Here is an 18,896-nt window from a genome sequence, read left to right as displayed (position 1 = left end):
CGCGATGATCTTTTGCTACTTACCTAAGGTACACTAGATCCGGGTGTAGGATCTTTCACTCAAGCATAAAATACCCAAGCAATCCCTTAAAAGTAAATCAGACAATTTGAATAAGTGATCTTGTTTTTAAGGTAACCTCTCTTTTTAAGGGTCCCCAGCAGAGTCGCCAGTTCTGTCATACGGCGAACTGACTTTATGTGTTTTGCTTTGGAAAGCAAATGTCGCGGATAGCAAGAGTCGCCACCGACTTTTCTTTTATCCAATAAGGAAAGGTGGAAAAGAACAGGAAAGACCTTAATTGGATTTTGGGTTCGGGAGGTATATTATACAAAGGGAAGGTGTTAGCACCCTTTGTATCCATGGTTATCCATGGGCTCTTAATTGCTTGATCACTTATATTATTTTTCTTGTCTGAAAAAGTGTTCGTGACTTGTTTAGAAAATGTTTTGAAAAAGAGAATTTAACTTTGTAATGATTCTCGTATGAATGTATACAAAGTGGTTATCTCGTTTAGTTTTGAAAATGGTTTAGAAAAATATAACTCAGTAATGATTCTAGTATAAATGTATACCAAGTGGTGATTTTCTAGTATTTGTGAAGTGTGAAAAGTATTTTTAAATTGTGAGTAAGCAATTAAGAGTTATACCTACCCAAGGTCTTGATGGGAATTTCCTATCCTTGTGAGGGTAAAACCGTCCTTATTATTGAGAAATAAGTAGTTTTATCCTTTGGATGTAAAAGGGTCATCGTAGGGTCATTGATTGGTCATTGAAAGCAGCAGTTGTAAGGATACCTTAGCGTTCGAAGGGACTATCATCATTTAACCGTAGGCTACACCGAAGGGTCATCGAGGGACAAAATCATATATTCGAAGGCAACATCCGAGGGACTATGATTTATTTTAGAGGGACATGATGATTTAATCGAAGGATCTTGGCTAAGGGTATCCCCACATTCGCGGGACATGACCGTAATATCGTAAGGCAACAAAGAGAGGTCCAAGATCACATATTCAAAGGCAGTATTTTGCAATTAAGTATTTAAAATCGATTAAACAATTCAGAATCCATCTCCATAAGGGTATCCCACAAATAAAGTGGAATACCTAGCCGGCCGTTTCTTCGGGAATATGTAAGCCTTTACACAATTCAGCACACGGGTTAGAACATCGAGATAAGGTGCAATTGAAAATTGCACCACAAAATAAACACAGCAGTCACATGGCCAAATAATGCGTGATTATAATAAATCCCGACTAGATAAACATAAGACAGAACAGAAAAGAAAAAAAACAGCAACTGTCCCGTTCGCTCCTGCCTCGCCTAGCGAAGGCTTAGCGAGTGCTCGCCCCAGGCTCGCTTAGCGATGTGCTAGCGAGCGGCCACGGGTTTTGAGTTTGACAACAGCACCATCTCCGGAACCTTGAACTTTATGGCATTTAATTACAGGAATAGCATGGGCAAACATTCAGGATATTCAGGCATACTTAAATTCACATGTGAAATCAAATTACATATCCAAAAATTTAATCATGATGCATTATGTATGTAAAGATTACCGATTGGAAGCATAAAACAGTAATGATGCGCAAACCTGTTCGCAATTGCAATGTTGAAAGGGACTGATCACTCTAGGTATCGGATTGAGTTGGGCGGCGGTCGCTTCGGTGCGGATGAGCTGCCTTCAGGGTTCCCTCACTCTGAATTCTCTGGGCTAGCAGGGTTTCTATGCCAGGGTTTCTGTCCGTCTTCCTCTGTTCCTTTTCGTGATTGAAGTGTCGGTATTTATAGTGATTGGGGTGACCTAATGGGCTCAGAATGAAGCCCGAAAATTCTGATATATCGCAAGCTTCGCTAGGCGAGCATTGTAGCGAAGGGTTCGCTAGGCGAAGGATTTGCTCGCCTAGCGAGCAGGCTAATTTGGGTCTTTTTCTGGATTGGGTCTGTTGTGAGCTGGGCTTTTGTTCCTTTAAGGTCAGTGCCTTGCAGAATAAGTTGGAGTGCTTCGAGAAATGTTTTGCAAGATTAATGGGCAAATTTTGGGGTATGACAATCCCCATGTATGTAAAACAACCCAAATGGTTCTCACAGAATACCATGGACGTGAGAGGTGTTAATACTTTCCCCTTGCATAACCGACTCTCGAACAGTAATCTCGATTGCGATATCAATTCCTTATTCTTTTCTATCTCTTCCCGTATGCTTATACTACTGAGGGTTTTATCGAATATTTCCCCTCTCATCTCCAATAGATGCACACAAATAAAATTCGGTGGCGACTCTTCTGATCTTTTATTCAGTTCGTCCAGTTCACTCGTTATCTGAAACCCCGGTGGTGACAGCTGGCGACTTTGCTGGGGATCGAACCTATAATCTATGGTTTTGCCTAAGTGAGTCTAGCCTAGTTTGGGCTGGTTTCCTTTTACGTACGTGGAGATTTATCTGTCATTTATTATATATATATATATATATATATATATATATATATATATATATATATATATATATATATATATATATGTTGCTAACATGTACATATTTTTCTTTGTTTGTTTGTTGGTCTGAATCCTTGGTACCGTGATGAAGAATTTTGGAAGCAATAATGATTGCAAAAAAAACCTTGTGTGAAAGACTCTCCTCCCGGGTCTGAGAGTTTGCTTGAGATATGAGAGGTTGAGTAGTATTAGTCCACAAGGTGCCTTCCTCTTTAGGGTCATACGAGAATCTCACTTAGTAGTAGATTCTCTTAAGGGGATCGGTGATCGTCGTTCTTTTAGCGCAAACATCATTTCCTTTACTAGATTCAGTGACCCTAAGACCCTTTTGTAGAACCTTTAACCATGTTCAACCTAGACCGATGGCCATGTAGTATAGGCCACCGAGGTGCCTTCCTCGTAAGGGTCGATACGAAGATCTCACTTAGAGTAAATGACTTTGATGGAACAGTTGCCTAGAAAGTAAATTGACATAAGCGACTGACAGTCAAGGAAGTCCATGACTCTAGGTGCAGTTCTTGCACCCAATTTTCCAAAAGCCCTAGAACATACAAAGCGAGAACCTTGGTTTTCAAAGCAGTCATTATTAAACTCCATGCTTCGCCACAATGGTCTGAAACCTTGAACCCATGCCTAAAATATGTGGAAATAAATAAAAACCAATCATTCATTCATACATACATTCATCATCAAAATAATAAGCAATGCTCTTAAACCTGGGAGATGTTAAAGGAAGAAAGACTTGACTTCTATAGTGCAACCTTGGCACTCTTGACTCACGGAATTGTTCTCTTCCCACATGTGGACAAGTATGTGGATCACTTGGTGGTTGAAGTCTTTCTAACAAAGAATTCGACGCCTTTCTTACTTGTCGGCTTCTATCATACCTTTCATACAAGGCATGAGAAGAAAGGATGTACTTTCCTCTATTGTGTTCCTCTATTGCACCCGTGGATAGGGGACCGCATGCCTCAACGTGGACCTTTTACTCAAAGCAATCTGACGTGGCCTCAGAAGTTCGCATCTCTCTCTGTCAGCTTAATCTTATGGTACAAGATAGAATGGGATATGAAATACGTCATTGCAAGATGCGGAGGGCTCCCAAGCGTACCCTTAATAGGAACGCAAGGTTGCATCGATCACAACCCCACTATACTCAAAAGACAAGGCATGTGCTTTGAAGTGCAAGGAAAAGTCCAAGTCCACAAGCTTGTTCCAAGTGGTTTGACCTAAAAGTCAATATTTTGAAGTCAAAGTTCAAAGGATCACAACTCCTTCAATTCTCAACATTTTTGAATTACCCTTTTTCATACGACTCTTCTTAACATCCTTTCCAACTTATATTTACATGACAAGATCCAATTATTCTTGTAGGATCAACAAAAGTTTGGAGACATTATAGGTCATTTTTGGACTTATTGAAATTTGACCTATTTTCAAGTGACTTTTTTCCAAATTTCAAGGATCATAACTTCTTCAATTTTCAACATATGAAGCTGATTCTTTTTTAACAATGTCATTTATGATGCCATCTACAAGTTTTCTTCAAGGACCAAGGTCAGAATATGCTTGGAAGACCATGGAATTCATTGGGACATCATAGGTCATTTTCAGCCATGAAGCATTCAAATTTTTCTAAGTTACATAACCAGTTTTTCATGCCAACTTCAACATGTCATAACTTTGTGCTCAAACATCCAAATTCAACCTTTCTTGTCACATTGTAATATTAGCCATGATGTTAACACATTGCAAAAAGAATAGGATCAAAAATCCTCTTGAGTAGGATTCCCCATTGAGTTGAACATGGTGACTTGAAATTGAAGAAATCACCATTGCCAGAAATTTGATCATGACTAATCTCAGTTCCAAGCCAAATTAGCAAGTGTTTTGGTCCTAAACATGTTTAACCAGGTCTCCAGAAGTTAATTGAGACTTAAAATGCATCATTTGGCTGAGTTTTGAAGAGTTTCAAGTCACATTTTTCACACACTTGGATAAAATTCATTTTGCACGAATTCACAAACTTTGAAGAGCCAAAAAACCTTGCTGTAAACATATTCCCTATAAATAGAGGAAGATATTTCATTCATTTGCAAACTTTGAAGAGCCAAAAAACCCTGCTGCAACTTGAATTTTTTCTAGAAAATTCAATTATCGTGTTTTGAGTTTTAGCCTGTTTCAATCCAATTTCTTGATTCCATTGGCATCCTCTAAAACTTTTGCAACAATTACCAAGCTCTGAGACCTTCTTAAGGGCTCTAACCAGATCGAGCTTCATCAACTTCTGATTACCATCTATACAAGGTCGTTCTGAGCATCATTTGATATCAAACAAGTTACCACAATGTAGTATTTCACTTTCTGATGCTTTCCCCTAACTTATTTGGTGTTGATTGATCGTGTTCATCATTTAATTTTATTTTTCATGGCTTGCTTGTTTATGAAACTTCTTTGAAATTTCCTTTTCTCAGTTCACATAAATGAATTTGGAGTATGAGGTTGAATTCAGGATGAGAAAAGGATCACAATGGTGGTGGTCTCGTGTCTTGAATTTACCAAACGATGAAACTCCGGTGAGACATCACCAAGAATTTTTTAGTGTATCATACTTTATTTTCTTTTCTACTAACCAAAATGCCAAAAATATGTCTATGTATATCTTTGTTTCTTTTGTAGGTGTGTATGTGTGTGTCTGTGTCCATATGTGCCCTACCAAGTTCATAACTAGGGTTTGAGACCATCAATGCAAAAGATCAATCAAGAAAAGGTTCACAATGGTTCTAAGCATCATATATGGATCCCCATGTTCTTTAATTGTCATTTTGATCAAGAATTCATCAAGATTTTGAAACTTGTTTTCCTGGAAAACCCTAATTCATCTAGGTATCTTGTGTGACTTCCTCAACAAGTTTCTTCCAAAATTGGTAAAAGATATCAAGTTATACTCCATTTAACATCATCATAAGCATATATGATCCTCCATGAGCCCCACATATCAAAGGAACTTCAAGTTTACAAGTTGGTTCAAGGAGGTTGACTAGAAAAGTCAACTGGTCAAATCTGGGGTTCCCTAGACCCTATCTCCTACAATTTTTGTCATATGAAAATGATTATAATATAAACATTACTCTTTATGACATTACAAACAACTTTCATGTTGACATCAAAAGCTAAGTTTGCTTGAAAAGTCATTTTTTATGGTGAAAGATTATAGGTCATTTTGTTTATGCCCTAGATGGAAGGTCAACTTCCAAGAACCATAACTTGCTCAATTTTTATGATATTAAGGACATCCAAGTTTCATGATCAATTTTAAGATGTCTCATCCAACTTTTATTCTTTAAGAAATGTCAAAATCTACTTGCAAGGGCATGTGCTAAGAGGAAAAATTATAGGTCATTTTGGGCCATTACCGTTGAACAAGCATTTTTCCTCAACTTCTAAAATCCATAACCCCCTCATGCAAGATTCAAATGGTGTCAAGTTTGTGACCAAATTTAATAGGAATGAAAGAGATACAACTTTGAAGAAGGAACCATTTTAATTTGAAGCTCATAGCAAAAGTTATTCAAGTTGGAAAAAGTGATCATTTGACTTTCTACTTAGAAAATTTTCAACTATGTTTGATTTCTCCAACTTCCACCTCAAAATTTATCATGATCCAATCTCCAAATGGAAAAAGTTTCAACATCAAATTTGTTACCTTTCTGAAGCTAGCGGAAGTATACCTGAACATATCGCACGCTTGAACATACAATAGAGTCGTCATCGAACTTTATTTATTCTCGAAGGAAAGGGAAAACATCGATAAAACATGGGGAAAGATATATGTTGGGTAAGGAATTCGGTTATGCAAGGAGAAGTGTAAGAGCCCAATTTTGACCCTAAGATCCCTCATGCTATCTCATCATATGCATAGACTTTGGGATCACACCTATGCATCCTCCTTACCCCTTCTTTATTGGATTTGCATTGGGAGAGGTCACCAAGCATATTTGATTCTATCATACTTTTTTTTTCATTATTTACTAACTAAAATACCAAAAATATGTCAATGCATAGTTTACTTCTTTTGTAGGTAGTGTGTGTGTCCACCCATGCTCCATCAAGCTCATATTTAGGGTTTGAGACCCTCAGTGCAAGAAGACTAATCAAGAGATGGTTCACAATGACTCTATACATCATATATGGATCCCCATGGTCTTCACATATCATTTTGATCAAGAATTCATCAAGAGTTTGAAGCTTGTTTGTCTTGGAAGCCCTAATTCATCTAGGTATCTTATGTGACTTCCTCAACTAGTTTCTTCACCATTTGATCAAATATTTCAAAGGATACTTCATATTACATAATATTATACATATATGATCCTCTATGAGTCCAATATATCAAGATAATTTCAAGTTTGCAAGTTGGTTCATGGTGGTTGACCAGAGAAAGTCAACTGGTCAAAATTGGGGTTCCCTAGACCCTATCTCCTACAATTTTTGTCATATGAAAATGATTCAAAGATAAAGGTTACTATTTATGAATTCAAAACAACTTTCATGTTGAAGTCAAGAGCTATTTTTGCTTGGAAATTCATTTTTTATGGTGAAAGATTATAGGTCATTTTGTCTGAACCCTAGTAAGGAGGTCAACTTCCAAGGACCATGACTTGCTCAATTTTTATGATATTAAATCCATTCAAGTTTCATAATCAATATAAATATGTCCTATCCAACTTTTATTCTTTGAAGAAATTCAAATTCAACTTTAAAATGCATGTTCCAAGAGGAAACATTATAGGTCATTTTGGGCCACAACCATTGAACAGGTGATTTTCCTCAACTTCTAAAATGCATATCTCCTTCATGCAAAATCCAAATGAGGTCAAATTTTTGACCAAATTGAATAGGTTTGAAAGAGATACAATTTTGATGAAGGAACTGTTTCCATTTTAAACCATAGCAAAAGTTATTCAATATGGAAGAAGTGAACATTTGACTTGGTACTTAGAAAATTTTCAAATATGTTTGATTTTCCAAACTTCCACCTCAAAATACATCACGATCCAAGCTTCAAATGGAAAAATTTTGAACATAAAAGTTGTTCCCCTTGATCTCACCTTTCCGAAACGTCCAAGATCATCTCATTTAGCCAAGAATTGGAGGACTTGCGCATGGGTTCCTTTCAAGGGTTCATTTGGATGAATTTCACATTCACATTTCAATCTCCATTGCATTAGCACATGACATGATTTCAGCATTGCACATGAGGAATTTTGGACCTGATCACATCATTTGATAGGCTTATCACATGCCCATACAAGCATGCAAGTTAATTGCTATGTTTGGCCAATTTTGGAAGTGTGTGAAAATCAAATGCCTTGCCTATAAATAAGACCCTCATGGCTCAGAATTGAGGACCTCTTGCCCAAGCTTTAAACCTGCAACCCAAACCCTCACCATTAAAAGATAACCTTAAAGGTTTTCATTTGAAAATCGATCTTCAAATCTCCTTCTGTTTTGAGATTGAAACTCCAAGAGTCCAAGTCTTTCTTTGATCCAATTCAACTCCTACAAGCTTCTGAAGTAAAACCAATGCCAATTGGAAGCAAAATCAAGCAAGTTTGAAGCTCACTCGAAGGTGATTTTCCAGAATTTTCATCTCTTCAATTCTCTCTCAATTCTTCATTCGTCTTTGTGATTTTTGGTTGGCTGAAGTCCTGCCAATGAAGGCAATAAGATTCAATTGCTTTGAGGTCAAATCGAAGCAACTCAGTTCATGATCCTCAGAATTCAAATCCTTGTATCTTTTTATATACTTGGAATTGGAGAAAATTGAGGCCAGACTCATGATCCTGAGTATTTTCTCTTTGAAATAGTGTCATTGTTTTCCATTTTCCATTGAGATGAAGTTGGACCAGTCCGGCGGAGGTCACCGGAGAAGATGACCGGAGCCCTAGCTCCGGTGGTGTGTTGGCACACCTCCTGGCCATCTGATCATGTTTGGATGTTCTAATCTGGACCTTGCATCTGACTACCATGCGTACATTGCATTGACCAAGGTCCATCATGGAACACGCACGTGTGGCCATCAGATATGTCACCTCAATTAATAAGGGAGATCTGATGGCCTTTGTTTTTTCTATTTTTATTTCAATTTCTAATTTTATGTTTAATCCATTTTATTATGTTTAATTCATAATAATTTCATTTTTAATCAAAAAAAATATGAGACTTTCACCAAAAATCTTTAAATATTTTTCTCTTTCATATTCTGAATTAAAATTAGTTTTTGGATTAGTTTTGATATTTTTCATGAATTAAATGCTTTTATGCATATTTTTAATTGTTTAAAAATATTTCTAACATTTCAAAAATAGTGAATTTTTTTGTCTAAGGTCTTTTGACCTTGTTTGACCTAGGATAAATCTCTTGGCCATTTATTTGGTGTTTTGAAAAGATTTTAGGTTTTGACCAAATTAAAATGTATTTTAATTCATTTTTAAATTGATTTTTAATTGATTAAATGTGTAAAAATTATGTTGAGCCATTTTATGGTCTTGTGATGCTTGACTATTTGTTTGGGCCTTAGTCAAAGTTGATTTGACTTTTGTTAAATTAAAACCATTGGATTTAGGGGATTGATGAAATGTCAATTTCATCTCCTAAAATAAATGCATGATTTTATTTTGATGAAACTCCTCCAATGACCAATTTGTGTTTCTATATTCCCCTCCCTCTTCATCTTCATCCCTATTATTTCTCATTCATTCATTTGACCAATGAAATCTCTAATGTCTTAAGGATAATTGGTTCATCAATGACCTTGTGTCAGATGAACTAATACAAGTATGACTGAGATATGTCCCTCCCTCTTGATCTTTTCTTTTAGTGTGTGATATGTTTTAGGAGTTTGGTTCTTCATACCAAATATCTAACATGCATTAACACCTAAATTTTTATTGCCCAACCTAAGATAGTTGTGACTTCTACATAAGTCCAATTATGATTGTTTAACATAGAACTAAATTTGACCCTAAAGGCATTAGCATTCTAGTAAGTGAGATTGTAAGTCTCCCACTCTTCATGGTATTGTGTGAAAACTTGACCTTTTTTCCTTTCATGAGAGCTAGTGGCATATTGTAAGACCATAATTTTGACCTTAAGATCCCTCATGTTATCTCATCATATGCATTGGCTTTGAGATTACACCTTAGCATCCTCCTTACCCCTCATTCATTGGGTTTGCATTGGGAGAGATCACCAAGCACATTTGATTGTATCATACTTTGTTTTTCATTATTTTTTACTAACTAAAATACCAAAAATATGTTAATGTATAGTTTGTTACTTTTGTAGGTAGTGTGTGTGTTCACCCATGCTTCATCAAGCTCATATATAGGGTTTAAGACCCTCAATGTAAGGAGAGTAATCAAGAAACGGTTCATATTGACTCTACACATCATATATGGATCCCTATGGTATTCACATATCATTTTGATCAAGAATTCATCAAGAGTTTGAAGCTTGTTTGTCTTGGAAACCCTAGTTCATTTGGGTATCTTGTGTGACTTCCTCAACAAGTTTATTCAACATTTGATCAAATATTTCAAGGGATACTTAATTATACATCATATTACACATATATGAACCTTCATTAGTCCCCCAAATTAAGAGAATGTCAAATTAACAAGTTGGTTAATGGTGGTTGACCAGAGGAAGTCAACTGGTCAAAACTGGGGTTCCCTAGACCCTATATCCTACAAATATTGTCATATGAAAATTATTCCAATAGTAAAGTTACTCTTAGTGACATTCCAAACAACTTTCATGTTGAAGTCAAGAGCTAGTTTTGCTTGGAAAGTCATTTTTTATGGTGAAAGATTATAGGTCATTTTGTCTGAACCCTAGTTAGGAGGTCAACTTCCAAGGACCATAACTTGCTCAATTTTCATGATATGAAATCCATTCAGGGTTCATGATCATATTAAATATGCACTTTACAACTTTTATGTTCGGAATAAGTTCAAATTCAACTTGAAAATGCATGTGCCAAGAGGAAACATTATAGGTCATTTTGGGCCATTACCATTGGACAAGTGATTTCCCTCAACTTCTGAAATGCATAACTTCTTCATGACAAATCCAAGTAAGGTCAAATATGTGACCAAATTGAAGAGGTTTGAAAGAGATACAACTTTGATGAAGGAACCGTTTCCATTTGAAGTCCATCGCAAAAGTTATTTAAGGTGGAAGAAGTGAACATTTGACTTAGTACTTGGAAATTTTTTAAACATGTGTTTATTTTCCAAACTTCCACCTCAAAATTCATCATGATCCAAGCTTAAAATGGAAACGTGTTCAACATGAATTTTCCCCCTTAATCTCACCTTTTCAAAAAGTCCAAGATCACCTCATTTGGCCAAAGAATGAAGGACTTGCACATGGATTCTTTTCAAGGGACCAATTGGATGATTTTCACCTTCACATTCCAAACTCAAATGCATGGCCACATGACATGATTCCAGCATGATTATTAAGCAATTTTGGACCTGAATACCTCACTTGATGGGCCTATCACATGCCCATGCAAGCATGCAATGAAAATTGCTAAACTTGGCAAAATTTGGAAGTGTGTGGAAATGAATCATATTGGCTATAAATACAACCCCTCATGCTCAGAATTGAGGACCTCATGCCCAAGCTTTGAACCTGCAAATGAAACCCTTACCGTTAAAGGATAATCTTGAAGGTTTTCATTTGAAAGTAGAGCTTCAAATCTCATTCTATTTTAAGATTTAAACTCCAAGAGTCCGGGCCATTTTCTGATCTTAATCACTTCCTACAAGCTTCTAAAACCAAGCAAAGCACATTTGGGATCAAGATCAAGCAAGGTTGAAGCTCCCTTGAAGGTAATTTTTCAGAATTTTCATCTCTTTAATTCTCCCTCAATTCTTCACCATTCTTTGGGATTTATGGTTGGTTGAAGTTCTACCAATGTAGGCAAGAAGATTAAGTTTCTTTGAGGTCAAATCGAAGCAACTCAGTTCATGATCCTCAAAATTCAAATCCCTGTATCTTTTTATATACTTGGAATTGGAGAAAATCGAGGTCAGATTCGAGCTCCTGAGCATGTTTTCTTTAAATCCATGTCCGTGTTTTTTATTTTGGTGGTGGACCAGTCCGGTGAGGTCCACCGGAGAAGACAATCGGAGCCCTAGCTCCAGTGGTGTGGTGGCTTGCTCCTATCTATCAAATCTTCCCTTCACTTTTAATCTTGAGCGTCCAATCTGATTACCAACCCTGCCCCGGATTTGACTCAAGTATTGGTGAAATGCGCGCTTCTGGCCATCAGATTTGCCACCTCAATTAATGAGGGAGATCTGATGGCCCTCGTTTTTTTGAATTTCCTTTTAATTTCTGAATTTATGTTTAATTATTTTATTTTGTTTGATTCATATTAATTTCATTTTTAATCCAAAAAATATAGGACTTTCACCAAAAATATTTAAATATTTTTCTATTTCATTTTTTGAATTAAAATTATTTTTTGGATTAATTTTGATATTTTTCATGAGTTAAATATTTTTGTGCATATTTTTATTTGTTTAAAAATACTTATGACTTTTCAAAAATGATGAAATTTTTTGTCTAAGGTCAAATGACCTTGTTTGTCCTAGGATAAATCTCTTGGCCATTTATTTGGTGTTTTGAAGAGATTTTAGGTTTGGACCAAATTAAATTGAATTTTAATGCATTTTTAATTTGATTTTTAAATTGATTAATTATATAAAAATTATGTTGAGTCATTTTTATGGTCTTATGATGTTTGACTATTTATTTGGGTTTTGGTCAAGGTTGATTTGACTTTTGTTGGATTAAAATCATTGGATTTAAGGGATTGATGAAATGTACATTTCATCTCCCAAAATGAATGAATGATTTTAATTTGATAAAATTCCTCCCATGACTAATTTGTGTTTCTCTCATTCCCCTCCCTCTTCATCTCCACCCCTATTCTTTCCCATTCATTTCATTGACCAATGAAGTCTCAATATCCTATGGCTAATTGGTTCATCAATGGCCTTGTATCAGATGAACCAATACAAGTATGGATGAGATAGGTCCATCCCTTTTGATCTTTTCTTTTAGTGTGTGGTATGTTTTAGGAGTTTGGTTCATGATACCAAATCTCTAACATGCATTAACACCTAAATTTTTATTGCCCGATCTCAAATAGTTGTGACTCTACATAAGTCCAATTACGATTGCTTAACATAGAGCTAAATTTGACCCTAAAGACATATCATTATAGTACGTGAGATTGTAAGTCTCCCATCTGTCATGGTATTATGTGGAAACTTGGCCTTTTTCCCTTCATATGGAAGATGTCATGGTTCAAGGATCCATGCTTGTGAATAGATGGTTGAGTGTTCTTCAAAGAATGACTTAAATAACTGAAAAGCAAAACACCACTAACATTCAATTAACCTTGACTAACATTTGACTAACTCTTATTAATATTGCTTTACTTTCAAGTCATTTACTTTATGCAGTTTAATTTTTAGTCATTTATCATTCTTTGCCATTTACATTTCATTTAACTTGTTTATGTTTATGCCATTTTCACTTTGCTCATTTGAGCCATATCTTGTGATTGTATATATTGTTTATGCATTTTGATTTTTGTTTGTGGTCTTAGGACCTTAAAATACCTAATAAACAACAACAAAAAACCCTAAAAATATTTGACGGACTGTTGAGTTTGATATGAACTTTTGGACTTAGGATTAGGCAACATTCCAAATGCAAAATGACTTGGCCAATGCCAACATTTTTAGACCAAGTTATTGAGAACTGAGCCTTCATCTGATGCAAGTATTGGGATTTATTTGAACTCATCTGCTACATTATCTTGATGCAAAATGTTATTTTGATCTTGTGCCTAATGCCTTATTCTGAGTTAATCAAGGAGTATTTCATCTGATACATGAGAAGACAAAGAAGACTGCTAGATATGGGAATTGCTTTCTTGGATGTGGATATCTTTATTTGATGCCTTGATCTTCATGATGTCTGATGTTGATAATTGCTTGATTCAAAGTCCAAAGGGAAAATGGGTTTTCTATGCTTATGATTAGTCTCTTCATCTTCTCCCACTTCTTAAATTTCAAAATCTCTCCCCCTTTTTAAAAACTTTCTTTGCTTGTGATTTAAAACTTAGACCTATTTTTAAATTAGAAACGTTGACCTTATGCCATTGAATTTTCAAAATCCTTTCTTAAATCAAACTTGTGAATAAATATAATCATATTGACTTAAAATTTTAAAAGACAAAAAGAACTAACACTCATTCAAACCTTTGGTCCCTTTGTGCCTCTTTTCACTCAACTTTTGATTAAAAGCAATCCACTCATTTTGAAATTGATACCATGAACTACGAGGTTTTGATCCCTCATTTTTTATGTTGGTACGTAGGCACAAGTCCATAGGTCTTGTCAAACACAAAAATATAATAGATGAATTATTTTCTCATCCCCACACTCTATTTTTCTCAAACATCTTTTATACCTGTTGGTTCTAAGAGTTGGCAGCAATTTTGGTAAAACAAAGAGTGTTCATAAGATGTTGCATATGATGTCTTAACATAAGATGTCTTGTACCTACTGGAGGTTTAAAATATAATTATGCAGGATTGTTTCAAGATGTGATACCCGATGTCATGAAATCTGATATAATGTACCTGCTGGATATTTAAAATGGAATTATGCAGGACTATTCTAGGATGCCAGACCCGATGTCATGACATTTGTACACAGAACATTCAGTTTGAATGTTATGTGTTATGTGATTGCGCTTTTAATGGCAATCTATGTTTGATTGATGAGTTAATTGCAAACGCTATCAATCAATGATTACAACGTGATTTAACTTATTTTCCAAAGAGATCTAACCAACTGTCATAAGAAGATTTGAATGGAAAATAGTTTTAGGGTTTTATGATGTTCAAGCCCAGCTGAAAGCTTCTATAAAAAGGACATGGAAAACCTGATTTGATACACAAGAAATACAGAGAGAAATATTGAGAGAGAATAAGGGTTTAAGTCTTGTGTGGCCGTGTGACTTGTAAGCCATTAAATTCATCCATAGATGATTGAATTGGTCTGATTTTTGAGTTGTAATTTGTCACTCAAAGCTTTTAAGCATGAGTGTGTGTCTACTTGATTGAAGTTGCTAAGTAAGATCAAGTGTGCGTCTTTGAAGAGTGTCTTCTTTTCATAAGTAATTCTTGTTTAATATCACTGGTGTGATTGAGGGGGAGTGAGATGGGATCTCATATCTAAGAGTTCTTAGGTAGAAGTCATATGGGTAGAGATTAGGTGAAAAAGACTGTAACTTGTGTAGTTTACTGAGAGTCTTTTAAATGATTCTATTTAGTGAATTTCCTTCCTGCCTTGGTAGCCCCCAGACGTAGGTGAGTTGCACCGAATTGGGTTGACAATTGCTTGTGTCTCTTGCATTACTATTTTTTATCTTTATCCTGTTTGTATTGTTCAGATATTAGTGTCGTGACATTACCTTCGAAATCTCATATCTGATACCAGAATTTCAATCGGTATCAGAGCAGGCATCCTGCTCTGGTTCTGGGTGATATCTAGGGACGATACTTTCTGGTACTATGGAGAGAGATGGAGGATCTGTTCACAGGCCACCTATTTTGGATGGATCCAACTATGACTACTGGAAACCTCGAATGGTAGCCTTCCTAAAATCTCTGGATAATAAGGCTTGGAAGGCTGTTGTAAGACCCCAATTTTGGCCCTAAGATCCCTCATGGCCCATATCATTCATATCATAACCTCAAGGATCATTGCATGCCTTTGCTTCCCTCCTAGTGGGTAGATTGCCTTGTAGGTTTGTTTCTTGATCACCAAGCATACTTTGCATTTTGTATATCTTTGCTTTCATATGTTTATCATTCAAAAAGTACAAAAATATTGTCAGTCTAACCTTGTTGCTTGCAGTTGAAGCAATCATCAGAAATTAGGTCAAAGATGGTCGACAGTCAGTCAAAGCAATGGATGATGGCCATTCTTGCAGAATTTGGGCACCATGACCATTAATCAAGAGTTCATACATCTTGAGACATCATTTGAAGTCAAGTTCTCAAGGAATTAGGGTTTGGAATTCATCAGAAATGCTCCAGTCATTCAAAACCCTAGAAAAGTCAAACTTGGTCAACAGTTGATTTAATCAGAGATTTGATGGATAGAATTGATTTGAAAGAGTTCATTCATGCTTGTATAAGCCTCATCTATCATGTTCAACCTCATCATGGAAGAAAATCAAGCCAATCAGAAATTTTCCAGAAATAGAAAGTGGACCTGTAATTTCAACTGCCAAAAATGGAAACTTCTTGATCCTCAACTTACATCATGATACAAGCTCCAAATGAATTTTTGCCCAACATGAAAGTTGAAGATCTTGTTCTCCCATTTTCAAAAAGTCCAAGAACTCTCAAATCCCATGTGTGGTTGTCAAGATATGATCAAATCATTTTCACCAATTTTTGAACTTCAAAGAGCCATATCTCTCAAACCATAAGGCCAAATTTGGTGGGGTTTTTTCCTACAAACCACATTTTTCCTCCTCTTTCCAAAAATATAAATTTCATGACCTAAAACCTTACCACTCAAAATGGCATTTTTGGACCTTTTGCATTTAAATTCAAAGTTTGACCAAACTTTGACTTTTTGAGTTTTTGACTTTTTCTTGATTTGGTCAATTGGGAAATGTTCCATATCACATTTGTGACTTGTTCCAATCCCAAAACCATCATCATACCACCATTTTCCCATCATTTTGAATCAAAATGCAAATTTGGCAATTTGGCAAAAGAAGCTTCACAAAAGTAAAAAATCAGTACAGCATTTCACTTGTACAACCAAAGCAGCAGAAATGCAGTCTGTTTCCAGCTTGTTGCAAGCCCACTCGACCAGCCACTACACCTCCTCTTTCACTTGCTTCCAAATTAGCAAAATGCAAAAGCTTCATTTTCAAACTAAACCAAGTTAGCACTCCCTAATCCAACTCTAAACAGGTGATATATAAGTCATCTTCTGACATTTGTGAAACCCTAGACAGCAGCCACATACAGAAAAATACTCCTACTCTCTCATCTTGCATTTTGCTCGACTGAGATTTTCCACCCAAAACCATCAAAGCATACAAGTAACCCTTGGTTATTTCTTCACTTGGACAACATATTTAGCTCACCTTCACCATCAAATCACTGCTGTAAAGTCTTCATCATCTTCTGTTTTCCAAAGACCTCTCCCATGGCAGCTTGAAGCTAGAATCGATTCAAGCGAGGTTGAGCACAATTCCTTCTGAGATACATCATTTGGGACCATCATCTTCATCTGTTCGAGCTTCAAACCTTCAAATAATCACTGCTCTACACTTTTCTTCAAATCCAAGTAAATTTTCGAAACTCTAATTTCTTAAATCAATGCTATGCCATGTGTAGAGTATGTTCTTGTGGTTACATTAAGCTTGAAATTACTAAAAATGATTAAGTATCATGCTAGTTATGTTGAAATGAAATCTGGAATTGGTTTATGTTCTTGCTCGATTTGTGACAATCAATGAGTTCTAGTAGAAATGGCAGGTAGATTCATGTTAGTTAGAGCTTGCTGGTCAGTTGTGCACATTTGATTTTCATTTCTGGAAAATATTGCTGTTAAGCTCGATTGAACATGATGATGATAACACTCTGCAGCTGAAATTCTGTCTTGCCCAAATTTTGCATGAATTTAGTTTTGTTTGTGGCTGTTTGATGGTTGCACGATTGTTCAGGGCCATGCTTGTTTATGTGGTGCTGTTGGAATTCATTTTCTCTTTGATGATGAGCTTTGATGCTATGCTGTTGTTTTTTGATGATCATTGCTGTTGTCGAAACACTAATAACTTTCCAGCAAATTTGCCCTGTCCAGAATTTTCTCAAGATTTTGTTTGGTTTGTTGTTAATGGTGCATAATGCTGATGTTTGAATCATGAGAATAGTGTTCCATGACCATGCTTGTTTATTGTTGCTGTTGTACCTGGTGATATTTGGTCAATAACATGATACTATTGCTGACAAAACCTTGCAACCAATTTTGAAACTCCTTGGAAACCTTACTTGCTGTTGCTTATGATAAGTACATAATGATGAATAACAATGCTACCACCTTAATGTTGCATGAACATTGGCTGTTGTTTGTTTTGTTTGATAACATGATAATGATGAAATACTGCTTGCTGTTTATATGCTGTCATGTACTGTTGTTTGTTTTGAATATGATGCTGATGAACACATGCTGCAATGCATACCCTGCTGCTGTTTTGCAAAACTACCCTGTCCAGGATCTTTCCCATGTTTATGTGTGGTATGCTGACTGATTGCCTGCTGCGAGAACATTGCCAAAATGCTGGCCGCTGAGTGTTTGTTGTTGAATTTGTTTGGATGTGATTGAGCTTGTATGAAGTTTGTGTTTGCTGTGGTTTATGATGAGCACATGATAATAATGATGAATGTTGCTGTTATTTGAACCAAACATCATGTGAAAATATGTTGCATGCTGTTGTTTGTTTGATGATGTTTTGACCAATTGCTCGAAAATGGATGCTGAACTTGGATGCTAAAACCCTGCTGCAGTTTTTGAAACCTTATGAACATGTTCAGAAAAACCAATGTGATTTGTGTTGAATGCTATTGTTTGGTTGCTGTGTGAACATCACCATGAATGCCTTGCTATTTATCTGTTGGTGTTTGAATGATTGTTTTGAAGATGCCCTGCTGTTTTGCTACCTTAACTTGTCCAGAAATTCATATGATATGTGTTTGGTTTACTGTGTTTTGATGTTGCATAATTGAGAGTTGCCATGCTGTTACATGATTGCTTGGTGTTGCATGTTCGTGCTTACTGATTATGGTATGCTTGTGTGTTTGGTTGATGATGAACTTAGTTGAATTGGTGAATGCCATGCTGTTGAATTACAAACCCTAGTACTGCATGAAGTTCCCAGAATATTTAAAACATGATTGGCTGTTGGTTGTTTGTTCCCCTGCATAGGCACTGTTCCATTGGTTCCATCCAATGAGAACATTTCATTTTGTTTGCCAATGCTGTGTCGTTTCATTTAAGTTGGCAGAAATTACAAGTCTGCCATCGGTTGACTCCTAGTTGACCAATTTGCCATGCTTGTTTGTTCATATTTCATCAATTATTCATCAAACTTCCACAATTCATTTTAAATTCATTTTAACTCCAAAAATTGTGAGATTTTTTGCATTAAACTCATGAATGTGTCTAGTATTTTATGGTGAATTTTAATTAATTTTTCATGTTCTGGATTTTAAATGATA

Source organism: Lathyrus oleraceus, chromosome 1 (assembly GCF_024323335.1).
Source record: "Lathyrus oleraceus cultivar Zhongwan6 chromosome 1, CAAS_Psat_ZW6_1.0, whole genome shotgun sequence".
Taxonomy (NCBI): domain Eukaryota; kingdom Viridiplantae; phylum Streptophyta; class Magnoliopsida; order Fabales; family Fabaceae; genus Lathyrus; species Lathyrus oleraceus.
This window is presented reverse-complemented; position numbering follows the sequence as displayed.